This window comes from Opisthorchis viverrini, assembly GCF_000715545.1.
Source record: "Opisthorchis viverrini unplaced genomic scaffold opera_v5_22, whole genome shotgun sequence".
NCBI classification, from domain to species: domain Eukaryota; kingdom Metazoa; phylum Platyhelminthes; class Trematoda; order Opisthorchiida; family Opisthorchiidae; genus Opisthorchis; species Opisthorchis viverrini.
Genome location: NW_008751678.1, coordinates 2434943 through 2450018, shown reverse-complemented (window position 1 = coordinate 2450018; position 15076 = coordinate 2434943).

Genomic DNA, 15076 nt, shown 5'->3' with positions numbered 1-15076 from the left:
TTAAATGACCTTAAGGGCGTATGTGTGGAGTCTTCCGAGGGGCCTTCTAGGACTTCTTTAAAGATGAACTTTATTGTTGCAAAATCGAGATGTTCGGGGTTTAAATATTAGAGGATCTCAGCTTCACGGTGTGAAATGGTAAGAAAGTGAGGCAGATGTGCAAACCATTTGGATCGGCTGCTGGTCTCCTCTTGATGCTTAAGCCACCACACCGAAAAATTCCAAGAAGAAAACCATGGAGTAAATTGTTCCGTGACCTGAGATGTGGTGTTTACGGCATATGGGAGGAAGGCTTGGTGTTCACCTCCCAGGAATGCCATTTATGGTGTACCCAAGCTAATATATTTGCACTCATACCCAAGCTTCACCAATCGCAGGTGAGCAGATCAGCGCCCATAGACTAAAGCGTCTGATATCGAAGAAGATGCGAACGTCAATGCATGATATACTGCAGAAGCTGAACCTCATTAAAGTAAAACATTGAATAATGATAAGGCAGCTGAGATTTCACGGCGTAAGAAGGCCAAACGCAAAAAACGTTGTGGGAAAAGGACAACAGGTTCCACCGTTAAAATGAACTTTTGTACTGCACCCTATCCTACTAGCATGGACATCAATAAACTCAAGACACTGGTAAATCCAAAAGGCACTCCACCGCTTTCAACGATCAACCAAAAGCTAGATGACAATCAGTTAGCGTTCTAAGGGCGCAGACGACAAAATGCTCACTTCATGAGTTAATGCTGTTTTGTTTCGTACACCCGAATCCACCAAATCATTATGATGACAACATACTTTCCTTGAGGACATTTTCTAGCAAATGATTGACCTTGCTGAGACTATCATATGCTTGATCATAGTCAGTAAATAAAAGGGATCTGAAGACACCTTGGTAGCTAACTGTTTCACCAAAGAATATCAAGTGAGTCTTGTGACTTTTGTCACGATTTTTTCAGACAAGACGTCCGCCTGCGTCTACGCTTCCAAGTCTTCCACCAGAAAGCTAAGGAAAACGACAAGCTACCACCACGCTCCTCAAACATCTATAGCCTGACGCGAACAACTACGATGTGTTTGGAGATTTGCAGGAAGTTGGAAGATGCCTGGCATGAAAGTCGTGAAGTTACGTGCACAAAATAGGCAGGAGCTATTTCAGGTAAATAGAAATGTGTTCATCCTGTTTAATAAACAAGCTAGATTTTAAACCACGAGTTCTGATAGCTATCCTGGTATCACTGGAAGTTCAGACACGTTTGCGGGGGTAATCAGCACTGCGAGGTCAACCTACACGGGTACGGGTTGTTCTAGTATGGCTGAAGCCTGTATCTGCCAGCTGTCTTCAGAATAGCGCCGCTGTAAATACCAAAATGTACTTCCGGAACACACAAACATGGAAACGTAATAGACTGCACATTTCAGAAGAGTTGCAAATGAGTACGGTAGCTTATTTTTGGTGGCCTTATCATACGGAATATGAATCGATGCTGAGGAGTAGCCGCTGTATAGTGCAAAACAACCCATAATAGCAAAATATTCATCGAACTATTTGATGCTTTAGGATCTTGGTGTACAAAACTGCTAGGCTTTAGCATTTTTTTCGGTGCTTTGCTGCCATGCCACGCCAGGAAGCACGAGGGTCGAGGTGCTGCCAGGTCGTCTACGCCTAGACAAGTCGGTCTTGCACTACGGACCTCCCGCTCCGACCTTTTCACTGAAACACTCGATGGCATTCCCCAAATGCAAGTGAACGAATCCCTGAGTAACTGTGACATTCCAGGTGCATGACTTGCCCGTCGTGTTACTAGCAGCATGTGAAATGAACACAATCATACATGGCATGAAACTTTCGAAGTCCCAAAGATGGTCGAAACCGTGGACTGGTCAGTACCTTGGACGACTGACTTCAATTCATCCTGGCCTCATGGAAGAGTTTTTCACTCCGGAACAAGCAGCCTCAACAAACATGGCGGCCGAGCCTTGAACTGCAACGCCAGGCGAATAACCAGGGAGCGCAGCTGCTTCGTCGGCCTGATGGGTGTGCCGACGCAAAATTCAGCCAACCAAACAGGAATCTCCCAAATAGGACTTGCTGCAGGATGCCAAGTGAGAACCGAGTGGAGTTTACATCTTCAACCAGCGAGCACCTCACTTCATTGACGTTCCCAGAAGTATTGATAGAATCCCATATTGCGAACCTATTCGGTGCTGAAAACTCTTGGACGTTTGTGAGCCTTTCTTCCGACGTTCATCAGCCTCTTGCTAACCGAACGTCCATGTCCCGATTACCCTAGAGTCCTTCAAGGATATATTCTAGAAATGCTGTCTTCATCGCCTATACACTGGCCTTCTTTCGCAACATTATTCTATTTGTTTGATGCTGCAGTTCGCCGACGGCTTGGAACTTTAGTGAAGCCACCTTAAAAACATATTGCCGTCAACGCTCACTCATCCTCAGCTGGAGAACAATTCAACATCCTGTTCACCTACGGGACAACAGCGGACATGGCTTTGTTCAACCAACGTTTTCACCCTCTAATGCATCTGCTGCAGAGGATCCTGCTTTTATATTTACTGTACAGAACCCCAAAGACCTGAACAGTTGTATCTCTTTCAGATCTCTCTCCCACGAATATGCCTCCAAACTTCTGTGAAAGCCGCGATAATATATCAATCTGCTAATCCTCATGGCTTTCGCCTGCTCAAGATCCGTCGGAGTATTGCAGCAAGAGGTATAGTCACCGGGTTATACCATACGCAAGTGTTACAAAATGTCCAATTTACAACAGCCAAAACTATTGGTAGCCTTAAAACATACACCATTCAGCTTGAGCTTTCACCCATAACCACTCCCCCTCGAGTATCACCAACTACGTCGGTGTGACAACCGCTCTGAATAAATCTTCAAAATAGGTCACACAATTCCTCTTTTTTAAATAGTTCCCATTCTTGTAGTCACTATCCCTGACAGAATAGGTAGTGGCCATCTCAGCACCAGATCTTTCGTCGACATACTCTTCCAGAATCGGCCCCTTAGTGGAAAATTGTTGTTGATTTATCCGTTACTTCAGGCAAAATATCAACCATGCATATTCCTTTCTCATGTAAGGCATTTTTTCCTTAAGCTTCGCGAAATCTTCCCATACTGAAGCGCAAACCAACAGCGGGGTAGCAGCCTCCACAGAATGACGCTCTGTCTTCAAGTGCTTCACGGTATTCACTCGCGCTAACCAGCCTATATCGTGTTCGTTTGTTTGTCATGGATTGTATTCGTGAAGGAAATCAGTACCCTCAAAAACCGCTGAATTGTCGAATTACTGTCAGTTATTTGCTGCGCACCGAATGCACAATTCTTTTTTGCAATACCATCGCGAGCGAAAAAATGTTTACGCCAAAATGTTGCACTTTGCCGCATGCCACTTTGCACATGCCAAAAATTATCCTAATCTAACGTCGTTTATGCGATTAGTTTTAATTACCCTCGCTTCTAAATTTTTGGAGCACGTTTGATTATGAAATTGCTGCGCTATGGCTCCGGAAGTGGCTTTACACGCGTTTGTTGAGAAATTGCGAGCTGCATCCTTTTGTCCTTTTTTGCTTTCGGGGCGTCAATTCAACACATAAAGCGCCACATCCATCAATAAAGAATTCAATGATTAGAGGCAAGTGCTGCTGCGTTAAGACTCAGAGTGTGCAACTGACGGCCTGCCTGTCGGTGGTCGGGATAACTGCATAGCAACCTAGCCGGCAGTCTGGGGACATAAACTTAGGTTTTTGTGGGCTGTCTGATCGGCAGAATACCACCAGTGGCCGCTGGTGTGCAACTGATCGCGAATCATATAACGTGAATCTTTGTGCTGGTGAACGTTCTGATCGGCACTACCAGTGGCCGCTGGTGTGCAACTGATCGCGAATCATATAACGTGAATCTTTGTGCTGGTGAACGTTGCCCGCCGTGCGGTGATACTCTTCAGGCTTGACCCACGGGTGCGTTCACAGAAGAGTTATATGCTTTTGGTTTTTAGTCCCGACTGGTCCAGAAAACGCAAAGGTGTACTTCTTACCCAGTCCGCCATGAGGACACCTTATGGTGTGAATCTTGACTGAAGTGCAGGATCTCGGCACGGTGCGTCCCGAAAGCCTGTGTGCATCCGTAGTTTAAGGTCCAAGGAGGGATTAATCGGTAGCCGTCAGTTAATATCTGACTAACGCCGTAGAGCTCTGGCCAGAGCAATTAGACGAAGATGATTGTATGTGACCTATCAGCCAATCGGACCTCATGAATTCAATGAAAATCGCGTATTTCTCGATGGTTATAATCAGTAGGCATGCAGAATAGCTGCTGAAGATGACGAGTTGTGAACACGCCTTTATGACATTGTAGCCAGTGAAGTGCCTCCCTTGTGGGGTAAGTAGTGTCCTCAGTTTGTCAGCCGCCCGCCCAATCTCCCCAAAACTGAAGTCAGTCACGGAGCTGTTCAGAAACCGGAGAACGCCAGTGCAATGACGGTACGGAGCTGCCATACCTCGTTTGATAGCACACCAACAACTATTCACTTAATACTCATTTAAGACTCACATACTCGATCCGCTACATGCAACTGTGAAAAACTCTTCACCAGTCTCAGACGCCTCCGGCATGCATTGATTTTAATCTGCTGGATCTTCCGCTCGGATGTCAACATCTAGTAGACATTTGCTTTACGCCCTCCCATGAAATCAGTCATCTTCTATGCAGTAAGCATTCCGCTGGTGCATCAGCGAAACCTTTAAACTGGCACAAATCTAACTGCGACACCGCAGATTCAATAGACACCATACCTCTAAGATTCCTGATGCCGTCTATCCAAATCGCTAGTTCTTCTACTTCAGACTTTGGTTTAGATTTTGATTCAAATGACCGACCAGATAGTGGCAATCCCGCTGCTACACCAGACTCGTTTTTATGGTTCTTCATTTTTCCTGGTTTGGCTACCTATCGTGTGCCGAGCATGATGCCGCTTTTTACCCTTCCTCGTTCTATTTTTGCCCGCCACTTAACGATCTGATGCTGTTTCAGCCTGATACATTCCCCAAAAGCAAGCCAAGCTCCTTGTAACTGTGACAAATGAGGCGTTACCAAGTCTAAATAGGATATTTCTTACTGCTTATGACAGCGGTAGAGATAGATAGGCGCCCCCCCCCGCCGGCTGATTTGGGATTATGAGCCCCAACTTGCATGTCAGTTGTTTGAGTCAGCTAGGTTCTTTCAGCTGTCCGCTATGATCGACGTAGAAGCCATGGGGCTTGTTTATTCCCCCCGCCGCTGATTTGGGATTATGAGCCCCAACTTGCATGTCAGTTGTTTGAGTCAGCTAGGTTCTTTCAGCTGTCCGCTATGATCGACGTAGAAGCCATGGGGCTTGTTTATTAGCAATCGTGGACACCTAGCAGTATGGTATTTGTGTGCATCAGCCAGGCTCGTTCGGCTGTCCACCATCATCAACGTCGTGAGCTTCCTGAGATATTTTGCAAGTTATAATGGAACGTTTGTTTTGTAGATTTTTTTTGAGTGAAGCTAATCGATGCTAAAATTCGAAAATCAATCCATTTACAGGACAAAATCTTCGCAAAACTTCCCCAATCACCTCACACTACCAACGATGAGGAGGTGGCTCAATCGAACGATAAAATTCGTCCAATGAGTAAAACTTCCATCTGAAAGTCGCTTGAAGGGGCAGTGAGCACGTGTGACCGCGTGAGGTGGGTCCGGGATGAAGGATGAATGAGGCTATATCCTGTCTAAGTGCGAGTCAATCACACGGCTGTCCAGCCGCCTATGGTGGAACGGTTATGTATTCAAACTACCGACCAGAAGGTCCCGGGTTGGGACTTTACGATGTTTACTGGGATGCGCACTGCTGCTTATTTCCAATAAGAATGAACAGCTGTGCGGTGCTTCAAGGCTTTTCAGCACTATTGGTTTCGCTTACAGGATGAAGTCCACATAGAAATTCCTAATTTTCCTCACACTGCCAGCAATGGAACACTGCTTGTTAACAACGAATCCGTAATGGCAATTGTGGAGCAGTTCACAGGAGGGGCATGTCCGCATATTTTTCATCCACACGGGCCATGTATATTCTGGAATGTTCAGCGAATTACTTCAGCCGTTAAACTATTTCAAAGCTTCGTCTATTGTGGGGGGGTACCTTTATCTACAATTTACAATCTCTTATTGCATTAGGCAATGTACTTATAGTCGGCGGCTTTTATTGGCCTTGAAAATTTGCCCAACTAAATAAAGCAATGTAGACAAGTTGCCTAATGTATTACGAAAAAGAAAACTTGATACTGTCGTGGCCATCGAAGAATCAATTCAATTGTGCGAAAACCTCGTGGCTAGTTATTTTTCATAAATTATATTTCTGTATTTTCGCGCCATTTCAGCCACTCTGATAGCCCGGTTCTTCCTCCTATTGGTTCGTTGCACATTGTGTGTGCCAACGCACCTATCGTTCTACAAGCTGGTTTGCTGTATATACATTTGATCGTGCTCCTGCTGTTTTTCGGCATTTGTTGGGCACTTAAAATTTGCCCCCTGGAGGGCAGTTCTTCGCTATAAGTGCTTTAGCTAGTGTCACAGCTGTAGATTTGTGCGCTTTTTCTCACGTCGCTTTATGTCATATATCGCATCCGCTCAGGTCGTAACCGTATTCCACTAATACACTTAGGCATCCAACTGTCGCTTGTGCTTGATTTAGCTACCTCCCGACAGTCTGAAATATCAATCAAGCCCCAAGAACCTGCGGATTCCTAATCACATTAATGCTCAATAAGAACACTGACTAAAACGTCACCACATGGGCTGTCCAGCCGCCTATGGTGGAACGGTTATGTATTCAAACTACCGACCAGAAGGTCCCGGGTTGGGACTTTACGATGTTTACTGGGATGCGCACTGCTGCTTATTTCCAATAAGAATGAACAGCTGTACGGTGCTTCAAGGCTTTTCAGCACTATTGGTTTCGCTTACAGGATGAAGTCCACATAGAAATTCCTAATTTTCCTCACACTGCCAGCAATGGAACACTGCTTGTTAACAACGAATCCGTAATGGCAATTGTGGAGCAGTTCACAGGAGGGGCATGTCCGCATATTTTTCATCCACACGGGCCATGTATATTCTGGAATGTTCAGCGAATTACTTCAGCCGTTAAACTATTTCAAAGCTTCGTCTATTGTGGGGGGGTACCTTTATCTACAATTTACAATCTCTTATTGCATTAGGCAACGTACTTATAGTCGGCGGCTTTTATTGGCCTTGAAAATTTGCCCAACTAAATAAAGCAATGTAGACAAGTTGCCTAATGTATTACGAAAAAGAAAACTTGATACTGTCGTGGCCATCGAAGAATCAATTCAATTGTGCGAAAACCTCGTGGCTAGTTATTTTTCATAAATTATATTTCTGTATTTTCGCGCCATTTCAGCCACTCTGATAGCCCGGTTCTTCCTCCTATTGGTTCGTTGCACATTGTGTGTGCCAACGCACCTATCGTTCTACAAGCTGGTTTGCTGTATATACATTTGATCGTGCTCCTGCTGTTTTTCGGCATTTGTTGGGCACTTAAAATTTGCCCCCTGGAGGGCAGTTCTTCGCTATAAGTGCTTTAGCTAGTGTCACAGCTGTAGATTTGTGCGCTTTTTCTCACGTCGCTTTATGTCATATATCGCATCCGCTCAGGTCGTAACCGTATTCCACTAATACACTTAGGCATCCAACTGTCGCTTGTGCTTGATTTAGCTACCTCCCGACAGTCTGAAATATCAATCAAGCCCCAAGAACCTGCGGATTCCTAATCACATTAATGCTCAATAAGAACACTGACTAAAACGTCACCACATGGAAAAGTAAGGGTGCCTTATGAATGGGATTAAATACCAAGGGAAATTGGCAAACACGGACAAAACAAAGTGCTCGTGCACGCCTCCACTGCAATGCTGTATGTTGGGCTTCGGGTGAAATAGTTTGGAAAAAAGACGACTTAATAAAATATCTTTACAACCGACCAGGAAATATAGCGGTGCTTCCACTCTTTCTGCACAACAAGGAGCCTATGTCGTGGTGTTTTGGTAATCCAGAACTACCGCCCAATCTCAACCAGTCCAACAGCTAGCTACATCGACGAAAAAGTTCTCAATTCCCTAAAACCTACTCTGGCCCAACTAGTACTTGGCTTCTAGATCAGCAAACGTACTCAATTTTCTTGGGTTCATTTAGCTTGCTGTCCTCCCATTTTAGATTTTTCCATTGACACCGTTGTATCTTATGCTCCTGGCACTCGGTACACGCCACTGCTTTCATTCTATTTCACTCTCGCTGCCCCTCTTCCAAAGCTTCAAACCTCGACTGCAATTGCTTAAGCGTCCCTTTGTGTTATTGTTCATTCAAACTGACTTAATCCCGGTCTACACTCACACAATCCCCTAACGAAAGGGAAACTATCAATGAGCCCAGCTCTCTTTGTCAATCTTCGTCTCACCCAGAATTAGCTGCCACGGAACTGCGTATAGCTTCTCCGACCGTGGCACCGTTTGCGATGGTTACAGGGCTGTCGGTAAACCGAGGTGTGTCAGTGCGATGATGGCATGGCACTGTCATACCAAACGAGATGGCACTCCTGCAACTATTTTCTTCAGAACCACGACCACAACCCCTGGCCCACTCAAGCCCGCAGTCACCACTACAAGCAAATCCAGACGGTCCCTGGGGCGGGCTCTTTCGTACCCGATAAATCTTTGCTCAAATATGGCTAGCCTGGTTTTTTTCTGATACCATTTCGGCTTGCCTCCTCCACAAATCCGTATATGGTGTTTGGTTCGCATTGTGTATCAGCACCATGTCCCCGTCTGGTCCATCCCCTGCACCTGACTTCCATACAATGGTTCAACCAGTAAGTCTGTTTATTTTCAGAATAAACCACATTTTTAAGAAAAACTCATCATGTGCTCTTAATTCGAATCCCTCTATCTCCATCTCCACTTTTGCTCGTTGTGACTCCGGCCATTTACCTAACCGCCCAAAGACACTCATGACCAGAAATGTTTTTCAGCTTAAGTTCATGCAAGCTGGCTATGTCTCTGAACTAGTTGGACCTCATGCCCATTGTTCCCAACGAGTTGGGAAAGAAACCTGTTATTACTATTTCTTCAGATATACCCCCTCTGTTTATGACATTGTCCTCTTTTTGTGAAGTCCGCAACCCCACAAATCCCCAGTAGTGCCTCATTCTAACTGTAAACATATGATCATGCCAGATAGTATGCCACCCACAGTTTGGGACTAAACATTATTATTATTCCAACGGCCAAAGACGGTCATTCACGCATATAACCATACGTGACACCGATCATCTTTGCTAACTACAGTAAACACCAGACCAGCAACTATGCGGGCCGACAAAAACGAGGCTCCAACAATGCGTGTTATCGTAATCTGACGGTGAACGACGGCCCATCATACTCGATGTGACCTGCCGAGGCTACTTACGGCAACTGCCCAGTCGTGCACATGCTTGAAACTGACTATAATGACACAACTAAATATAATAGACTGATCCAACGACCAACGACCAACTTTAAAAATCATGCTTCTTTTTATTGGTGCGAACATAATGTATGGCCAAACCAGTTGTTTTTTACTCGACAAGTTTTCTAAAAAAATGTATAATTGATTACTATTCGTGCACATTTTCCGCGATATCATTTAAAACAAATAATTAAGCAAAGTTGCGGTGGCTAACTCAGTACTGCTTAACTAATCTCTTTGTTCACAACTCCCGGTCGGTGTCCACGCTGGAGAGTTACTGTTATAAAGTTAAACTCACAGTCCAGTATGCGATAGCGAATGAGCCGTGTGTACACCGATGATTCGACAGCGGGATTCGGCAAGCATATGCATCACTGGGCGCGGCGAAGTTGAAGCTAAAGAGAGGTGTGGACTTGTCTGCCGTAAGATCAAGTGGTGTAGACTTAAGCCCTAAGATCCAAGGGCCACCCTCATCTTCAAATTGACGTTTGTTTGCCTTATATTATTCGGGTTTATTAAATGAGATGATTTTGTTCGGTGAACCTGAACACAACATATTTTCCCATGGATTTGAAGTTCCATTAAGTGCAACATTGTTAGACAACCGCATGAATTGTGCAATGGCGATGCGAGGGCCATCTCTGTGGATGATCCCATTTTCCAGAGATAAATAGCTAACCTGTATATAATACAGCGTCACGAGATAGCTGAAAGTATCGTTTCTATGATGAACATAACGCTGTATAGGTAGTGACCACCACAGAGCGGTCGCAATGATAACGGTAGCCGTTTTCACCCACCTCGACAACCTACCTTAGCTACTGGGTCCGTTCTAGGTGTGGCGATGATTATGGGGCCCCACCTGTGCACGGCAGCCCAGTATAATGACCAAAGACGGTCCCTTTTACTCACAACTCTACGTGTTGTCACTCATCTCGAACACTTATTGTAGCTTCTGGGCTAACATCTATGTGCGTCGCTGATTATGAGACCTCACCCGATTGCCGACGACGGTCTTTCATACTCGTAACTATACGCAACGCCGCTTAACTTCACTACCTATAGAAAACACCAAGCCAGTATCTTTGCAAGCTCAACTGTGAGCGATGGCCTGATTTGACAGTTTATCATACTCATTGCTGTACTCTATGTCGCATAACTTGGTTACTAATTGCGCATCGACGGACCTCATACTCATACCTAATCGCGATTTCGCCTACCTGGGCTATTTTGTTGAGCCTGCTAGGCCAGTGCCTGCATGCGACGCTGATCGTTAAGCCTCAACTTTGCGCAGTGTCCTAATCTCTCTCTTGTCTGCTACCTGTAGTAAACACCAGGCCAGTATATATGAGGGCCGATAAAAACGAGGATTTTCCGCGATATCATTTAAAACAAATAATTAAGCAAAGTTGCGGTGGCTAACTCAGTACTGCTTAACTAATCTCTTTGTTCACAACTCCCGGTCGGTGTCCACGCTGGAGAGTTACTGTTATAAAGTTAAACTCACAGTCCAGTAGGCGATAGCGAATGAGCCGTGTGTACACCGATGATTCGACAGCGGGATTCGGCAAGCATATGCATCACTGGGCGCGGCGAAGTTGAAGCTAAAGAGAGGTGTGGACTTGTCTGCCGTAAGATCAAGTGGTGTAGACTTAAGCCCTAAGATCCAAGGGCCACCCTCATCTTCAAATTGACGTTTGTTTGCCTTATATTATTCGGGTTTATTAAATGAGATGATTTTGTTCGGTGAACCTGAACACAACATATTTTCCCATGGATTTGAAGTTCCATTAAGTGCAACATTGTTAGACAACCGCATGAATTGTGCAATGGCGATGCGAGGGCCATCTCTGTGGATGATCCCATTTTCCAGAGATAAATAGCTAACCTGTATATAATACAGCGTCACGAGATAGCTGAAAGTATCGTTTCTATGATGAACATAACGCTGTATAGGTAGTGACCACCACAGAGCGGTCGCAATGATAACGGTAGCCGTTTTCACCCACCTCGACTACCTACCTTAGCTACTGGGTCCGTTCTAGGTGTGGCGATGATTATGGGGCCCCACCTGTGCACGGCAGCCCAGTATAATGACCAAAGACGGTCCCTTTTACTCACAACTCTACGTGTTGTCACTCATCTCGAATACTTATTGTAGCTTCTGGGCTAACATCTATGTGCGACGCTGATTATGAGACCTCACCCGATTGCCGACGACGGTCTTTCATACTCGTAACTATACGCAACGCCGCTTAACTTCACTACCTATAGAAAACACCAAGCCAGTATCTTTGCAAGCTCAACTGTGAGCGATGGCCTGATTTGACAGTTTATCATACTCATTGCTGTACTCTATGTCGCATAACTTGGTTACTAATTGCGCATCGACGGACCTCATACTCATACCTAATCGCGATTTCGCCTACCTGGGCTATTTTGTTGAGCCTGCTAGGCCAGTGCCTACATGCGACGCTGATCGTTAAGCCTCAACTTTGCGCAGTGTCCTAATCTCTCTCTTGTCTGCTACCTGTAGTAAACACCAGGCCAGTATATATGAGGGCCGATAAAAACGAGGCTCCAACTATGCATGATACCCTAATCCAGCGGCCGAAGACGACACGTAAGTTTCGTAATTATAGCCTATGATGCAAACCTTGGCCACTTATCGAGCTTGCTAGGTATGCTTCCATGTGCAACGCTGAGTATGAGTATTGCAACCCATCTTCACTTCTGAAATCATGTCGATGATATCCGAATAAATGAGCTTGTGAGGTGGCCAAACCTGATGCGATTCAACTGTCGCCGATACTGATGACGACCTGGCCGGGGACTGCACAGACACATTTTTCAGTGGAAATCCCCGGTGCGCAACCGACCAATCGCTATCCAGCCGTCACCCTCCGGATTTGCCGAAACCGCCCCACGTGAGCTATGGTTTTGAAACAACCGTTGTGAAACACCTGAAAATACCATGGTTCCGTTACTCAATCAGGCCAGGTCCTACAGCCATACAAAAGAACAGCCCATACTACAGCCTGATACACAAGTAGCATGCTATTTCCGGACATAATGCCTTGACGCCATAAGTGTTTCGAATAAGAAACGCAACCCGTGAACGGCCTCATCTGCCAGACTACGACCAAAACTAATACAACTTCGAATGTATATAAAATGCCGCACCACAATACTTTTTCAACCGGATCAGGAAAACATCTGCGACCTTATATTAGCTTTGATCTACCTCTGAGGATTTCCTCGGCCAGCCGAAATATCTCTCATCCTCCTCCTCAGAATTGCACGTCCAAGCTGAATCATCTCAAAAGTGACGTCTGTGATGGGGCTGTCCAGAAACCAAAGTATTTCAGGGCAATGATGGCATGGTACTGCTATACCCAGTTTGAGAGCACACCCGCAACTATGCCCTTCTTTCCTTTGACTGTATCCTGTCATTCACTCGTTCCATTACCTGCAACGACGAACAAACTCACGCTTTATTCTGGCTAGCCTTATGATCATGCCCATCAACGACAATACCAAAGAATGCACGGTTGACATCTTTCACGTATACTGCATGCCCTCGTACCAAAAAATACATTTTTCGAATGATGAACCTCATAGTCTGCCTTCCGTAGTGAAGGGAAAACTAAAATGGGGGCAACCTTTGTCGGACGCCTGTTCTTGCTCTAAGCTTGCTTTAGTAGTAGTATATTTCCCTGGCCACCTCTCTATTAATCGGAAAAAACACTGATAGATGGAAAGATGTTACGATAAGACGCGATATTACCCTCAGAGACAACTAGTTTTGCACAGCTCCATTCTGAGCTCAGCTTATTGTACAAACACGCAACTCCACCAGATATATCTGATCTTGTCTCTGCGAGTTCGAGGCTACCTCAAATGCGCACGATCTAATCAATGCACGTCCCTCATGCCCACCTTGACTACTCCAGAAACTGCTAGGCTACCAGTTTGCATCGACCGTAAAACTATTGTCTGCAAGTAAATATCGATTACCGTTCTTGAAATCGAGCAGTGTCGCCTCTTTGAAAGCGTTGGGAATTGTGACAACTTTTGACTGTCTGTTATTTCGGGCAGCATTCTAAATCAAATCAATATGCTTTCTAGCAAAACTCTTGGTCATTTTTTCTATTTTGTGTCCCCAATGTAGACACGGCTGCCTTATTTTCTCGTTGTAACGGCAGCGACGAACCGCCGTGAGATCCCGATAGACCCAATAATACAATAACCACAAAGGCAACCGTAAACGGCTCATCCAAGTTGTTCGTGTATGAGGCTGTTCATGAACCGGACTACGGCGTCGCGACGACGGTGTTGCAGCTGCCATAACTAATCTGATGACATTTTCGTAGTTCACTATACCTCTAATATTTTTCAGACAAGCGTGCTACCCATGAGACGTTTCAGTCCGTTTAATTTCTGCAAGGACATGAAATCAGCGGCCATTGCATCGCGCCATCAGCTTGGTCTGCCCACAAATCCAATAGTTCAACAAACGGCACTATTGATGGCTCGGTATGTCGGCGAAGACCAAAACTTGCCTTAGGCCAGATGTAGCGCATGTTGACAATTACAAAAAAAAAACTCACAAAGGCGACTATTCACAAGGTTGCTGAAAATTCTACGACTTACAAGCTGTGACGAATGTTTTGGCTTTAGCGGGACGCTAGCCGCATCCGTACAAGAATTTCTCGTATCCAGGTCGCGAATGGCCGCTCGAGTGGATGTAACGACCGTGATTATTATCTAACCCGTTTTGAGAAAACACGCGGGAAACCAGCTTTTTCACAAAATTTCCCACCGTTTTCATAGAGATAACGCGGGAAGCAGCCGGCAGCAATTAGAATACGAATTTTGCGCCCACGATTGGCTTCAAATTGGTTTAAACAAATTCCAATAGACTGCAGCTGCCTGGGAAGATCTTAAGTGCTCGAATAATTGCCATCAAGCGCTAAATATTTATGTCAAGTTTTCCCTACTTGAAACACGGTTTAAGAGGAAGTTTTAGGCGTACGTCTACGGCACGGCAACTGTAGACACGTTCGTTTATTTAGCTCATAGTATCTTCTTGTCATTTACGAAAATGGTCTTGAAAATTTGGTCGAAGGCTTTATTTGGCCATTCCTGAATTGTCCGATCTTTGGAAGAGCGATGTTTGTTGTCACAGCCAGTCAAAGTACGAGATAAAATGTGTAGTCAGTCAACGTTTATTTAGCTGATATCAATACTCAAGCGATGCACCGTCGAGCTATTCCTCCTTTAGTATTCTTGACGCAATGTGTAAGGATAGCGTCGGCATTGTTTGTTACAACTATCTGCTTTCTGAGTTTGAGTCACGCTTGCCAACCCAGGAAAACGACCAAGAAATCAGATTCTGGAACCACGGTACTATTGCAAATATAATAATATACATATTCAACAAACCCCAACGGATTCTCCCCTGCAGATACCGTAAGGTTACAACATAAGGCGGTACAATCACCAGCC